Source organism: Catharus ustulatus, chromosome 1 (assembly GCF_009819885.2).
Source record: "Catharus ustulatus isolate bCatUst1 chromosome 1, bCatUst1.pri.v2, whole genome shotgun sequence".
NCBI classification, from domain to species: domain Eukaryota; kingdom Metazoa; phylum Chordata; class Aves; order Passeriformes; family Turdidae; genus Catharus; species Catharus ustulatus.
Window position 1 is genome coordinate 113,598,683 of NC_046221.1, and position 13,806 is coordinate 113,612,488.

A 13,806-nucleotide genomic window follows, 5' to 3' on the forward strand; every position below is an offset into this window, starting at 1 on the left:
CAGTATGAATGCAGTCAATACTGACAGCCAGTCCACTCTGCCATCTAAAAACATTGCACAAAATTTGCCATCAAAAGCCACCGAAGCTGGTGCGGGCACCAACAGCTGGCACAGCTGTTTTGGTGTGTGGTGTGATCATCAGTCACCTTGGCTTGATGGATGTCAGTCACGTCCTCTCCACACACAAGCACCATCAAGAATGGTGTGCTGTACTTAGTGTGACACTTTCCTCTGTTCGATGGGCTTTTGAACATTTCAGGAAAAGATATGCAACTTCTTTTCGTGTTCACATAATCACAAAATTGGTCAGGTGGGAAGATAATCACAGTGGGTCACCTACTCCACCCTTCCTGTTCAAGCAGGGTCATCCTAAGAGCACATTGCACAGGCTGTGTCCAGATGGTTTTTCAGAGAGGAAGACCACAATCTCTCTGGGCAATCAGTTCCAGTGCACAGTCATCCACACAGTAAAGAACTTCTTCTGCATGTTCAGGTAGAGCTTCCTCTGCTTTCTGCCTTTTTCTGCCTGTTGCCTCTTGTCCTATTGATTGGCACCACCACTGCCTCTGCCCTTTTGACACCAACCCTTTACATACTTACCCACATCAACATGGTCCCACTCTCAGTTATCTCTTTTTGAGGCTGAACAGGCAATTTTTCTTTTTACATTCCTAAAATCACATTGCCATATTGTGTTTCTTTTTGAATAAAGGCCTTCCCCCAGGCTGTCAGTTGGGAAGAATATAAAAAATTATCAAGGTGTCTCTGAGACCACTGAGCTGCCAACAGCTAGGGGAATAATGGGAAAGATAGGAAAGGAGCACAATCTCTCTGAGGATCAGTTTTAAGAATCCAAAGAAGACAAAAATGAGCCAAAGCCCTCCATTCCTGTAACTGGACAATATTTTTCCCTTTTTATGGGATTCTTTTTTATTTGAGTCAGAATATTTCTGTTGCTTTCAATAGGACTTCAACAGGGTTTTTGCATACACGTAGTAGGAGAAATGTTTGTACATAAATTTATATTAAAAAAGGCAGTGAAACAAATACTCCTGTGAATTTTGCTTCCAAAAAGCTTCCAAACTGTCTGCAGAAGTCATGTAGAAATCATTTTATATTTTTGAAGACTATGCACCAGGAGACTACAAACAATAGACTGGGATTCTATTGATCCTTCATGTGCAAACTGAATTACAACTCACAAAAACTCTGATATACCATCCAGTCTGTAAGCAGTACATAGGCTAAAATATATTCAGATTAACAAGTCACAGAAGAATTTATACAGTGAATAAAATTAATAGAAATTAAAGTGTGGTCGTTGATCAACCACAATTAGGAAACAGAGCTAAATTCAACAAATCAGCTGTTTGCAACTAATAGTTTTCCTAGGTCTCATGATAGATGTGGGTAAATGTTGACTTACTAATTATGACAACAGAACTGAAGAGAGAGCTGAGAAATCAAAATTAACTAGTGCCTTTCCTGAATTAGTGTCAGAATCTCTTGACACAGGTCTGGAGCATTGCTGTGAAATGTCCCAAGTTTGCAGGCTGGGCTTTTCTCAATATGTGGTTTGTAAAAGTCTGCAAAATCTTGTCTTTCTCTCTTGATATAGGGAAAGAAAAAGGCATAATTTTTTAATATCAAAATCTGACTGAGTTCTGGACAACTGAAAAACATTGCATGCTGTGAGATATCAAGCAGTCTTTTTAGCTCCATCATTTACTGCATTTTGAAGAGAGTAAATGTACCAGGCTCCTGTGAGTGGTGAGTTGGCCTTGCAGATCCTCCAACATACCAAAGGAAAGGAAGCTTCCCACCAGGAGAGACAAGGAAACAGCCAAAATATTACCTGACAAATCTGGCCTTGCATCAGACTGGGTTCAGACTCAGAAAATATCAGAGGCAGTATTAAGCTCCCTACCCTCAACTTCCAGCTTCTTAGTTTTAATGGGATTTCTACACGTGCCAAGGAATGTTTCATCAATCTACACCACACTACATCCACTGCAAGGATTTTGTGTGAGGTCAACTAGTTACTGTGAGTGCAAAACACAATTTGTACATCCCCTCTGTTCCACATAATTTTCTTCTTGTTGCTCCAGGAGGCTGGAAAGGATACTCAAGTTTTCCTCATGTTAATTCTGGCAATATTTTATTTGAAAAACTTTGTTAAAAGAATCCTTTAAAACTGAGTGAAATGATGGAAAGTGCCTTGTGATGTTCCTGTGTCATATATGAGACTATTCTGAAAACAGACTTCCTATTTTGTGTCAAGATTGGAGATTTTGAGATCATATACTTATCATATTTCTTATCGTATACTCAGATCTTTAAAATTTTGCATGAACTGCTATTCCAAGAACAACCCAATATGGATAAAGCTGAGAATTTACTGTGATGGGTTATTAAATAGATTTATTTTGACTTCAGTTTTCATTAAACTTCAGTAGCCCTAATTTACTGGCACTTCAATTAAGCAGAATGGTTTGTTATTCATTATGCTTTCTTCCCAAAAACATTTTGCATAACAATAATTCAGTGAAGTTCTTGCTTTGTGAACCCTTCTGGTTTTAATGACTTCTGATTTTCACATTTTTCAGAGCAGGGCAAAAATGTTTAACATTGTTTCTGAATGTTGGTTTTTTATGTAGAAATTGGAGCTCCAGGTTACACCTGTCAGACGGGACTACCACAATTTACATCACAGGAGACACGGGGCCAGCCCTAGTGCCTCCTTCCTGGTCCACACAGGATGCTTCCTAGAATTGACAAAATTGTGTTTCCTACAATTTTCTGTGATCCTTGTCATCACTATCAGATGTTCTTTGAGACCCATCAAATGCTTCTCAGGCAAATGTCATGTTAAACAACCCCCTTCCTCTCTTACCGAGGAGGTTTCATTAGAAGTCGTCAACTAGCAACACCATTTGCAAAATCTGTTTCTTAGGAGTGGTGAGCTCAAGATGAAGTAGCTAAAAGACTTCACAGAGATGGGGACAGCCTCACGGGAACCCCACCAAAAACACAGCACAGCACTGACTTTGGCTAGCAGCTCCCTGACCAGGGAGCATGGAGTATTAGTGGGCAAAGACAACAAGTCTTATGGGAGCAGCTGAAGGAACTGGGGTTGTTTAGACTGGAGAACAGAAGGCTTAGAGAAGATCCATTCTCTACAACAACCTGAAAGGAAGTTGTAGCAAGGCAAGTGTCTGTCTCTACTCCAGAGAAGCAACTGATGGGACAAGAAGAAATGGCCTCAAGTTGTGCCAGGGGAAGTTTAGATTGGATATTTGGAAAAAAGGGCTGTCAAGCGTTGGAACAGACTGCCCAGGAAAGAGGTTGACTCACCATCTCTGGGGGTGTTTGTTTTTAAGAGGAGTAGCTGTAGCACTTGAAAACATGATGTGGTGGAGTGAGCAGTGCTGGGTTAATAGTCGGACTCAACCTTAGAGGTCTTTCCCATCCTGAAAGGTTCTACGATTCTATGATTTCAAGACTTCTGTGTGCTGTATATTCCCCCTTCCTTTGCACACCGCTTGAAGAGTTGGACATAGCTGTTGTTCAGGCATAACCCCATGAATGCCCAGACATGAGAAGGCACAACACCTCTCATCTGGATGTTGTGCTATTGACAGTCACGGGAATGACCGGGAGGGTAAGCACTACTAAACTCAAACACATCAGGAGCTGGGAAGAGCGCCTGCTTACAACTGCCTGCACCAGGTCCCGGCGGTAGCAGAACTGATGCATTCAGGCAAGGTGATACAGGTCACTGTTGCTGGGGTAGCAAGGGAAAGATAAGAAAGTGAGAAGAGAAGAGCATCTCTGCCTTGCTGCCCAGGCCTGTCGGGTAGATAAACCACAAGCATGCATGCAGCCAAGAGAGCCTGGCTGACCCCAGTGGAGGTGGTCCCTTGACGTCCCCGAGGCAACCCAGGCCATGGCAGAGGATCCTACCATCGAGGAAGCAGCTGGCCTTGGCAGGGAAAAAAAAACAAAAAAGCAAAACAGAACAGAGCCAGAGGCAAGAGCAGTGGAAGAGGCAGGGGGGAACTGGTCTAAGAGCTGTTTATTCAGAGACGCTACTGCTGCCCCTTACAACCCACCAAAATACAATCCATTTTTGTAGGTATATGCATGTTATAGTAAAAAGCCATGGAGCTTTAATGTTTCCTTAATTTCTCTCATCTATAAATACTACTAGGCAGACTGTCTTTTGTGTATACACAATTTCATAACAGTAGTGTGTATCCAGCTTTGCAAAGCCCTGGTTATCTATTTGCCTTGGGTGAGTAATTTCTTAGAAGAGACAAGAATATTCAGACTTTCTTTCTCAACAGTTACAGAGAAACAGGAAGATTTGGGGGCTCAATGTGGTAAAAGTTCAAGATATCTAGAAACTCACAACATTTCAATATTCTAATGATCTCCTGAAGGTTACCCTGTTACAGGTTTTTTGTTGTTTATTCGTTTGGGGTTTGCAATATTATGTAGCCTGGTATGATATAATTTTCTTTGTATCAAAGATTATCAAACTAAAGTATATACAAAGGAGGTATTGGTAACTGTTTCTGCTAACTATTTAATGCTTTAACCAAATTCTACTGTATACTATGCAAGGATTTTAATCACTGCACTATTAGATGAAAGGGCAGTAGAGGTAATTCCCCTTTTCTCCCCTTCCCTCTAATCTTCATCACAGGTATCAGCAGCAGCATTCCACTTGGAGACTGAGAAAACCTTTTATTTGTGGATCCCAGAAAATATTAGACTGACACAGAAGCAAAATATTGCCAAGGTTGTTAAAGGTTTTGGTAAACATGAACTCTAGAAATCCACTATAAGGTGGATCTTCAGCACCTCCAGACATGTTCAGGAGTTTTAGGGTCACAAGTCTAAACTTGGGCACATGCTGATAGACTATGAGCAGTATTAGGTGCCTGACCTTTTTTTTGCGCCTAACCCCAAAGTACATTTTAAAGGATACAACTCCAAAGGTTTCACTATGACCCTGATTTAATAACTTCTTGCACACTGGAAAGCATTTGTTCTTAGGCCAAAGTTCATCATCTCTGCAGTTATGGTGGTACCACTGCCATGCTTTGAACTGGTTTGCTAGAAGTAAGTTTCCACTTCAGAGAAAAAAAAACTAATTTTAACTGGTTTTGCTGCCAAAGCCAATTTGTTGTTCAGCTGACTTCCTGGTTCCTTCAATTTTTCAGTTGCTTGTGAAAAAAATTATTCATTGTCGCTGAACTGATGTGTTGAGTGTGCCAACAGCCTTTTCAGAAGCCTCACCATCCTGCTGTCTCTAGGCTCAGATCAGCAAGGCAGTGAAGCACATGCTTTCCGTCAGGTATGTACTTAGTCTCCTTAGCTTGCTGCTTTCACAGCAGGTTAGAAAAGCGAAGCACATACTTAAACGTAGGCATACACTTACCTTTCCCCTTCCTTATTACAGCACTCAGAAACAGTGAAGAACCCTAACTGTAGCCAAATTCCTGTTTCTACTAATTCTGAAAACAAGCACAAATGTTTACTTAAAATATTAATATGCTTACCATATCTTATCTTTGACATAATTGCTTTAATTAAAGGAATTTATAAAAACTAATGTTACACCTACGTGCCCTAGCAGTAATGTGTAAGAATAAAAGAATTTAGAGTGGCTGATTTATTAATCTTAAATATCTACTTGGAGTGAAACAGGTAAAATTGTAGATTGAGGAGAAGTAAATGTGAATTTGGGCTTTATAATTTAGTCTTAGATGAGTTGTGTTTATACATATATAGGTTTACACTATCTGATTAGATTTTAACATGTTTTTTCATGTTTATAATCTATAAAATAGAAAAAAATAAATATAAACATGTCGTTTTACTGCTTCTGATAGAAATTTTTTAGATTGCACTGACCTTTGATGTGGACAGAATTTACAAGGCAAAATTACCAAGATCTTTAATACTCTATGTACACCGGTATTAATATTGTATACTTTATATACTTGTATAACCAACTCCAGTCTACTGCCCTGTCCCTACACACATCACATGTGTCTTTTTCCAATGTATTTCCTTCTCTGCTCCCCAGAAAACTTCCTTCAATCTGTCTCCCGTGCCTTGCAGTCAGGTGAAGTCTTCATTGATATCTTCATAGCCATCTCTGCCCTCCTAAACCTGTGAACAACTTCAGATATCATTCCCCTAACTTTTTCTGGAAATCTGATTTTACTTTGGTTTCTCTGTCTCTTCTACCTGTCCTTCTGCCTCTGTAATTTCTTTTTTGAGGTGTCCTATTGCTTTTGCAATCATCACTGACCAAGTTATCCAATCCCACCTCACTGGTTACTTTTATTTCCTGCCAGCATCCCTCAGTCATCTCCTGGTTGTTAATTATGTTGAAAACACATGGAAAGAACCATCTTTGTCTTCCACATTAATACAACACTCAATACTGGTCTGAGTTCTAAGAAGTACATGTTAATGTCTAGCTCCTTCCGTGTGACATAGGAACTGCCTGAAGCTAAGGGTATATTTTACTTGTTAATTTGTTTAAACAATTGTTAAAGGAATGGCAATATATTGTTTACATCTATTTGTTTCATGTCTTCTTTATGACACTGCCCTATCTAATGTGATTATGCAGCAAAATAAACAATGTCAAATCATGACTTCTTTGTAGGGAAGTCTAGTCTCTTAGACTACAAGTCTGGCATACTAGCCAAAAGCATACATAATTTAAAAGGCACTTTGAATACTGCCAGAAAAATTGTGTGAAATATTGGTGAGCTTGAAGGAAAGAAACTACACAGAGGTTGAGTTGCATGAGAAAATCTTTTTCCCAACTCTGAAGCTATTAGAAAATAAATTCCTTTTTTCATGTGCATAATTCACATCAGTAATTTAGTACAACTCACAGACAAGTATGTATTTGTGTCCCCACCTGTTTGGAAAAGCAGACAAATAATCAGTGCAAGAAAAACAATTGTGTACTCTGAGAAGGAATGCAAGATGCTCAAGGTTTGTCAAGTTCACTGTACAGATCATCTTTTGATACAGATACTGTCACTCAACCACCTTCACTCCTTACCAGCATGCTCAGCTAGGTGAAGAACTACTAATCCAATAAGAGCTACATAAGACACAAAGAGGAATGCAACTTTGCTTCAACCTTGAGTCAGCTTAGATATAATAACTGCACACAGAAATTTAATTTGACAATTGCAGATTTTGAGTTTAGAGAACATTTTGCTGTTGCTTATCTCTGCCCATGCCTGTGAGTTCTGAACTGAGGTTCATAAGTTCATTAATTCTAATAGCAATGGGAAAGCAGGAGGAAGAGACACATCATGGCATGAAACAAAAATCTGAAAAGCAAGAATGATTCAATGTTTAAATCCAATCTCCTTTCTATTATGTTAGGGAATTTGAGATGTGCTTTTAAAATCTTATCTTCTAGGGGTTTTTTTTCCACAGGAAAACTTCCCCATAAATTCACAAAACGTTCTGGCACTTGGTATGGTTTTACACCCTGAGAATTTATTATTCATGAAATAGGTCTTTTGAAGTACAATTTCTAAGTACTGATGTTTTATCTTTAAGCAGTGAACATGAGCAGAGGCTTAAAGGCCCACTGACAATCACTCAGGAATAGCTCAACTGCTTGTGTCTAGGCAAGGTCTTCCCCACACAGGGAACCTTTTGTAAATATTAGTTACTAGAATCACAACACTAATACATGTAGTTAATAATTATCACAATGTGCCAAAACTGCACAGTTTGCTCCCTGATTACAATATTAAATTGCTATTGAGCTGTGGTATTTGCTTCAGGCAATACTATTGAGAAGCCTCCAAAGACTTTGGTTGGCCTCCCTACACAAGCTTGGGAAATGCATGTCTGCACAGAAAGCAGAGGCAGTGCTGGGGTTTGCCAGAAAACAAACAAACCTCAGACAATAGAAGGAAAGTTTTATCAGAGCTGAAGTGTCCTTTCACTTGGGAACTGTCATCTCATGAAAGTAAAATTCACACACACACTTGATTAGGGCTTCTGTGGCAGACCATTACCAAGAGCAAGGTGATTCAAGCTGTGTGTGGAGCATCCTGCACAGCCAGCTCTGAAAGCTTTGTTTTAGCTGCTTTTGATGACATCTAAAAAGCTGCTAATCTACTTCAGAAAAGTCCAGACTTTCTGCCTAACATGTTTGTGTTCATCTATCAATGGGTGTTTTCTGCTGATACTTCTGTCAGTTGTCTGCAGATTAAATAGTTTGGAATGGCCAATGGGAAGCACCATTACTGGTGCCATTGTTCATCTTGGTCATGCATTCAAAATCACGATGGGTCTAAACACAAACCCTAATCTTTGTTTTCCAGTCTTGATTCTTTGTCCTTCTAAATCCATGAACCAAACTTCCCAATTTGCAGAGTCTCTGTTTGAACATAAAATTCAAAAATGGGTCAATCTATCTGCTTAGATTTTGGGCATTTGGACTGGTATCAACATTCAGACAAGATTAGGAAAGAGTCTAAAAGGTACAGCTATGTCTGAGCCCAGATCAGGTCATGGATTAAGGTTTCTGTTTGAGAACAATAGTAGGAAAATGCCTCTGCACTGTCATCTAACTAGCGCTCAGTAAAATGCTATGTAAATGTAGCCCTTATTTGGTGGGAGGAAAAGGTGTGACAAATCTATCAGAAGCAGAGTTTCAGAGTCAGGATTTCAGACTCAGGTTTCTTTGCCTGTGATCGAAGATTACTTTGTTGTGATTTTTCTGAAGTGAATGCATTCAATGTTTAGTGGGGTTCTGAAGACAGCTTAGCCAGAAGGATTGTAGTTTATTAGGGTGTCAGTAGGAATAGCCCAGGGATGTGATTTGCCAGTACAGATTCCAATCGTTGCACTTAGAAAAGGCTGTTGAAAGAGAGAATGCAGGCTTTTCACTCCTATAAAGTCAAGCCAGGTGTTTGCACTTGGAAAGTGCAGGTGCAAGTTTATGTACTTGAGTTTATCAGGCCCAAGTTGAAACCATATCCCTTATGAGATCATAGGCTATTGTCCAGCTTCTGCATTATTAAGGCATGCTATTCACTTAGGTTCTGGGACTTAGTCTTGAAATCACTGTGCTGGGCTTTCTAACTCATTTTTTGCTGAGTTTTATTGTTTATTTTACAGAGCTATGTGAGTTACATGGGGCAAGGCTTCCATGCTCCTTCAGAAAGCATATGTTAAATCGAAATAGTAATATTATAACCCCTAGAAGGAGAAACAAAGAAAAAGGGACACATGTTTGCTGGCTGCTTGCCTGAAACCGGACATATGTACCTCAGCTGAATTTAATATTTCATTTCATCATTTGAAACTTACCTCTGATGTTTCCTCAGAGAAGATCCTAGCACTGCTTGTCCTTTTTATTTAGGTACTTGCTGAATTGCAGAATGTATGTTTCAGGTCTCAGCTGTCAGCCTTATACCATGGGGGTCTTGTCCAGAATGAAATGTCATTCTTAAATAAAATCACAAAGGTGTTAAAAAGAAAAAGAAAAGGAAAATTTTGTCTCTAGACTGTTTTCAGGGTTCTTCTGAAGCCCAAACATAAAACCAAATTGAAAGAAACTGTTGTGCCATTAAATCTATCCTGCTATGAACTTCTGCTTGTTCCCTGGTACCTATTTTATGGGACATTATATTGCCCTATTTTAAATGTTCCAAGCAAAAATTGTATCTATGTATTCTTTTGGTTCATGGATCAAACTCAGAATAAGGTAGATACTGTCTTTTTCTTCTGATTCTCTCTTGCCAGGAACTGCTGAGATATTTTATAGCCTGTCAACAACCCCTCTTCAAGAATAACCTGAGAAAGCAGGTAGGCTATTACACAAGTAACAAGGGTCTGCTCTCTTTCTTCCAGTTTCTTCTTCTACGACAGCTAACACAGAAAAAGATCAAGGATTGTCGTAAAAAAACAAAAAGCAGAGAGCTACCTGGTGTTATCTGTTACATTGGCAGGTACAATTAATTATTTATGCAGTACCATGGGTAAAGCAACAGACAGGTCAGGTTCCCGAATCTGCTGTCTGTGGGTGTTTTGCTGATGTATGTCAGCTTCATTGTAGGTCAAATATTATGGCCCTGTCCTGCTGCCGACTGTATCTGTCTTTTATTTGTGAATTTCCACCAAAGAAAAGGCATAGAGCTGGCAGGAAAACAGCTTCTCAAATAGCATATATGTGTTTTGTTGATTCTGGATTGTACAGTCATTTTCATCTTATCTTTCAGCCTTGATTCTGGACAAATATTATTGGATTTGAAACTGTAACAGCTGGAATAACTGTATTTAGTACATATAATTTCCAAGACAAAACTAGAAATCTGTAATCTTTATAATAAAGGCTAAAATGAAGAGAAAGAAATAAGCTGGGGTTGGTAGTATTTTGAAGCTTTTATAAAAGTTGTTGGTAGCTTTTTCCTAGCTTTTCTTTTTCTCATCCTTTCTTATATACCTCCCTCTTCCTCTGACTTCTCACCAAATTTAGAGAATATCTCATCCATGCCCTTAAACTCTCATCCTGTATTTCATAATCACCCCTTACCAATAGAAGTATGGACTGCAATGAACTGTGAGTTCCCTATCTGCTCCTCTTAGTGAAGATCTGCCATCAGGGCTGACAAGCTGCTGCAGCCTCTCTGGTTACACAGAACATTTCTCTGGCAAAATATCCCATCAGCCAGTATTAGTCTGAAGCACGTGTCTCTCCCCAAAAGCCCTATGTCGTCACCACAAGTTACAATGTGAAAGCCCTACCAACAGGGCATCAGTCAAAATTTTTTCTCGGGCTGGCCTCACATGTTAACTTATCACCAAACTAAACTCTTTGCTGAAGGGCTGGAGCTTATATTCACAGAGGGTGAAAATTGGTTCCACTGGGAAAGCTTCAAAGTCATTTCAGCCATTAAACTGTGGCTGGATGTATCATAAGTACAGGAGAGGTCGAGGCACTGCCTGTGAACCAGGGGACTTGGTGAAGAAGTTCCTGCTGAAATTGGCAGCTCAATTTCGTATTCTGTTTCAGTGCGACTCTGCAGCAGGAGCAAGTCGCGTTTGTACATGAGACTCATTATGCTTCCCCTGTTTAACATACCAATTACTTTCTGTATTTACCGTGTTTAGAGCGACTTCATGTCAAAAAATTAATAATGCTAAAATAAAGAGCTGTGCTAATGTATGCTAAAGGGGAAGCATGGCCAACTAATATAATGTGTAATGGAAACAGAAGATGGATTTGCAGCTGTGAAGATCACATCCAGATGAATTTCACAGTGTGCCATGGGGGAAGGGGGGGTCCAAAAGAAAAGAGACTCGTGCTCTTTAAGGCACACTTCAGACTGTGATAAGTGTATATCTTGAGAGGTCGCAGCACCTAAGTAATTTCACCTCGTAAGCAGTGCAAATATGTAGTGGTGCCAGTCGGTCCCTCTAATAGCTTCACTCCTCCAAATTTCCTGGCTGTCTCTCCACATTAGGTGGAAGTCTTTGGAGAACAAGTAATTAAGTTTGGGGGACAAGAGGTTTTTGCCTTATTTAACTGACCTTTGTACAAGCTTGGGCAACTAAAGAAATCCTGATTAATCCCTGCTGGTCGTGGACAAACTATATTAGCAGTAGATCTCTGATCTTCAAAACTCAGGAGTTCACAAAGGATTTTACTCAGATTCCCCAGAGAACCTGATAACTCCATTGTATTGACCCTTCCTTAGAAATTTTGAATTCAGCATGTCTGTGGTACTGGGGCTTGAAATCCTGTCAGAGTCTCTAGTAGACTTGGACAAGCTGTCATGCACCAAAGGTATTTCCTTCCTCATGTTGATCAACATAGGCAACAGAGTGGCCAACCTCCTAATGGGAAATAACAGTAAGAGGACTATTGATTAGTGGTGTTTGAACAGTTGTCATTAATGAAGACCAGAAAAGCAGTGACAGTATTTGTAATCATAACAGATGGGAAGTTTATATTTTCATTAAAAGAGAGCCTCTGCTTATGAAGACCTCCACGAGCAATTAGTATACAGGCATGGCCTGTTATTTGTCACCTCCAGTTTCAGTGGGGCACCTGCTCTATGTTGCTATGGGAAAGATGCTGGCTTCTGAATCACTTTGCTCACAAGCTGTGATTCCTTTCTGAGGAACAGTGTGAGGGAGAAAGGGGAGAAGCTCTGAGTCTGCTTACTAGCTTCAGCAGTAATGGATAGTGTTTTAATATTTTCCTGTTTTTCTGGCCTTGGAAAGCTAATCCATACCTAAGCAAACAGGTTGTTTTTACAATAACAATCCACTCAGTGCTGAGAGCTTGCCTCATGTTTGCCCCTGTGAAAATACAACCTCCACTGAGAAATCTGTATTTGATAGTCCATTCAGTAAAGTTTTAAGAGATGTTTCATGTGCATAGACTTTCTCAGGGCCAAATCCCAAGCTCTTTGCTCATTTCTTTCCCGTTTGAATTCCCATGTGCCTTAGCAGAAATTTGTTTTTTGTAGATTTCTTCTATTTAACTGTCACTTTTTGTCCACTGCAAACTAAGCCACATTCAGAAAGAAAAACAAAGTTTTTTACAATGCATCACCTACAAGTCATGAAATCTCTGCTAGCAAAGATATGCAAGCATTATTGTTGTGCAAACATTACTGGTCTGTTACACAAGAAGAAATTTCACTCAAGCTGACACTAAATGGGAAAAAGGGAGATACCCAAGAACACTTGCTAACAATCAGTGTGTTTACTGACTGGCCGATTAACTGATAAGGAATAAAGAGTTTTATTAATGATACAATAGAGAGGAACCAGCTCACTTGTCCTGAAGAGAGTTGGTTTTTCAGGGCTAAAAACGATAAACTTTTTAGTTTTGAGCAGAGGCAGCAATGGTCCACAATACATAGGAGCAGATCTGCTGAGTGAGAAGGTACCGTTTTTATTATATTGCTTTCAGAAAAGCATACATCAGTCTTTACTGTAAAACAGTTTTTCTTGCAACAGAAAGATCAAAAATACAGGATAGGAAAATATAAATCACTGTTTCATCTTACTTGTAAAGCTACTTGCCTCTTACTGGCTATATGAAAGATAATACAAGTGCAGGAAGACCTCAGATTTCAATCCGCTCCAGAAGACCTTCTTCTCGTGGTGTGGTGAATGATGGGATGGGGCTACTAGCAAAGAGAGGCTGGAGGTGTCATTATTGCAGGTAGGAAGCACAAAAATGAGCCAACTTCATGTCCAGATATTACACCTAGCCATAGGAGGCACTTTGCAATACTTTATATGCTGACCTCCAGAAATTAAGAGTAATAAACCCAAGAGATTGAATATCTGTTTGTTTTTGCAATTAAAGCACTCTTTATTTTTCTGCACTCAGGACAGAAGGGGACCCAGCAATGCCAGCACTCGCTGTGTAGGTATAAGAAGTAGCCAGTCTGTGTGTTTCTGCTGGGTGATAACACAGGGCTATTGGATGCATGCACTGGGGTCTGTGCTTGCTCTGTAATGCAGTCCCTGAAAGCAGTCACTCCAGGGTTTGTCTCAAATGGATGGACTAGTGTCAGTCAGCAATTTCTTGGTGCTACAAACCAGTCATCTAAACAAACTTTCCAGTGAGAGGCCTTCAAGGAGGATTTTCCTGTCATGGTGAAAATCAGTCCATCCAGTAAGAGCATTCATTTAGGCTAGAAGACACCATTCCTGAAATACTTTATTCAGAGTAAGGACTTTTCCCTCATCCAAAGTGAATTTTTTTTCATTATCATC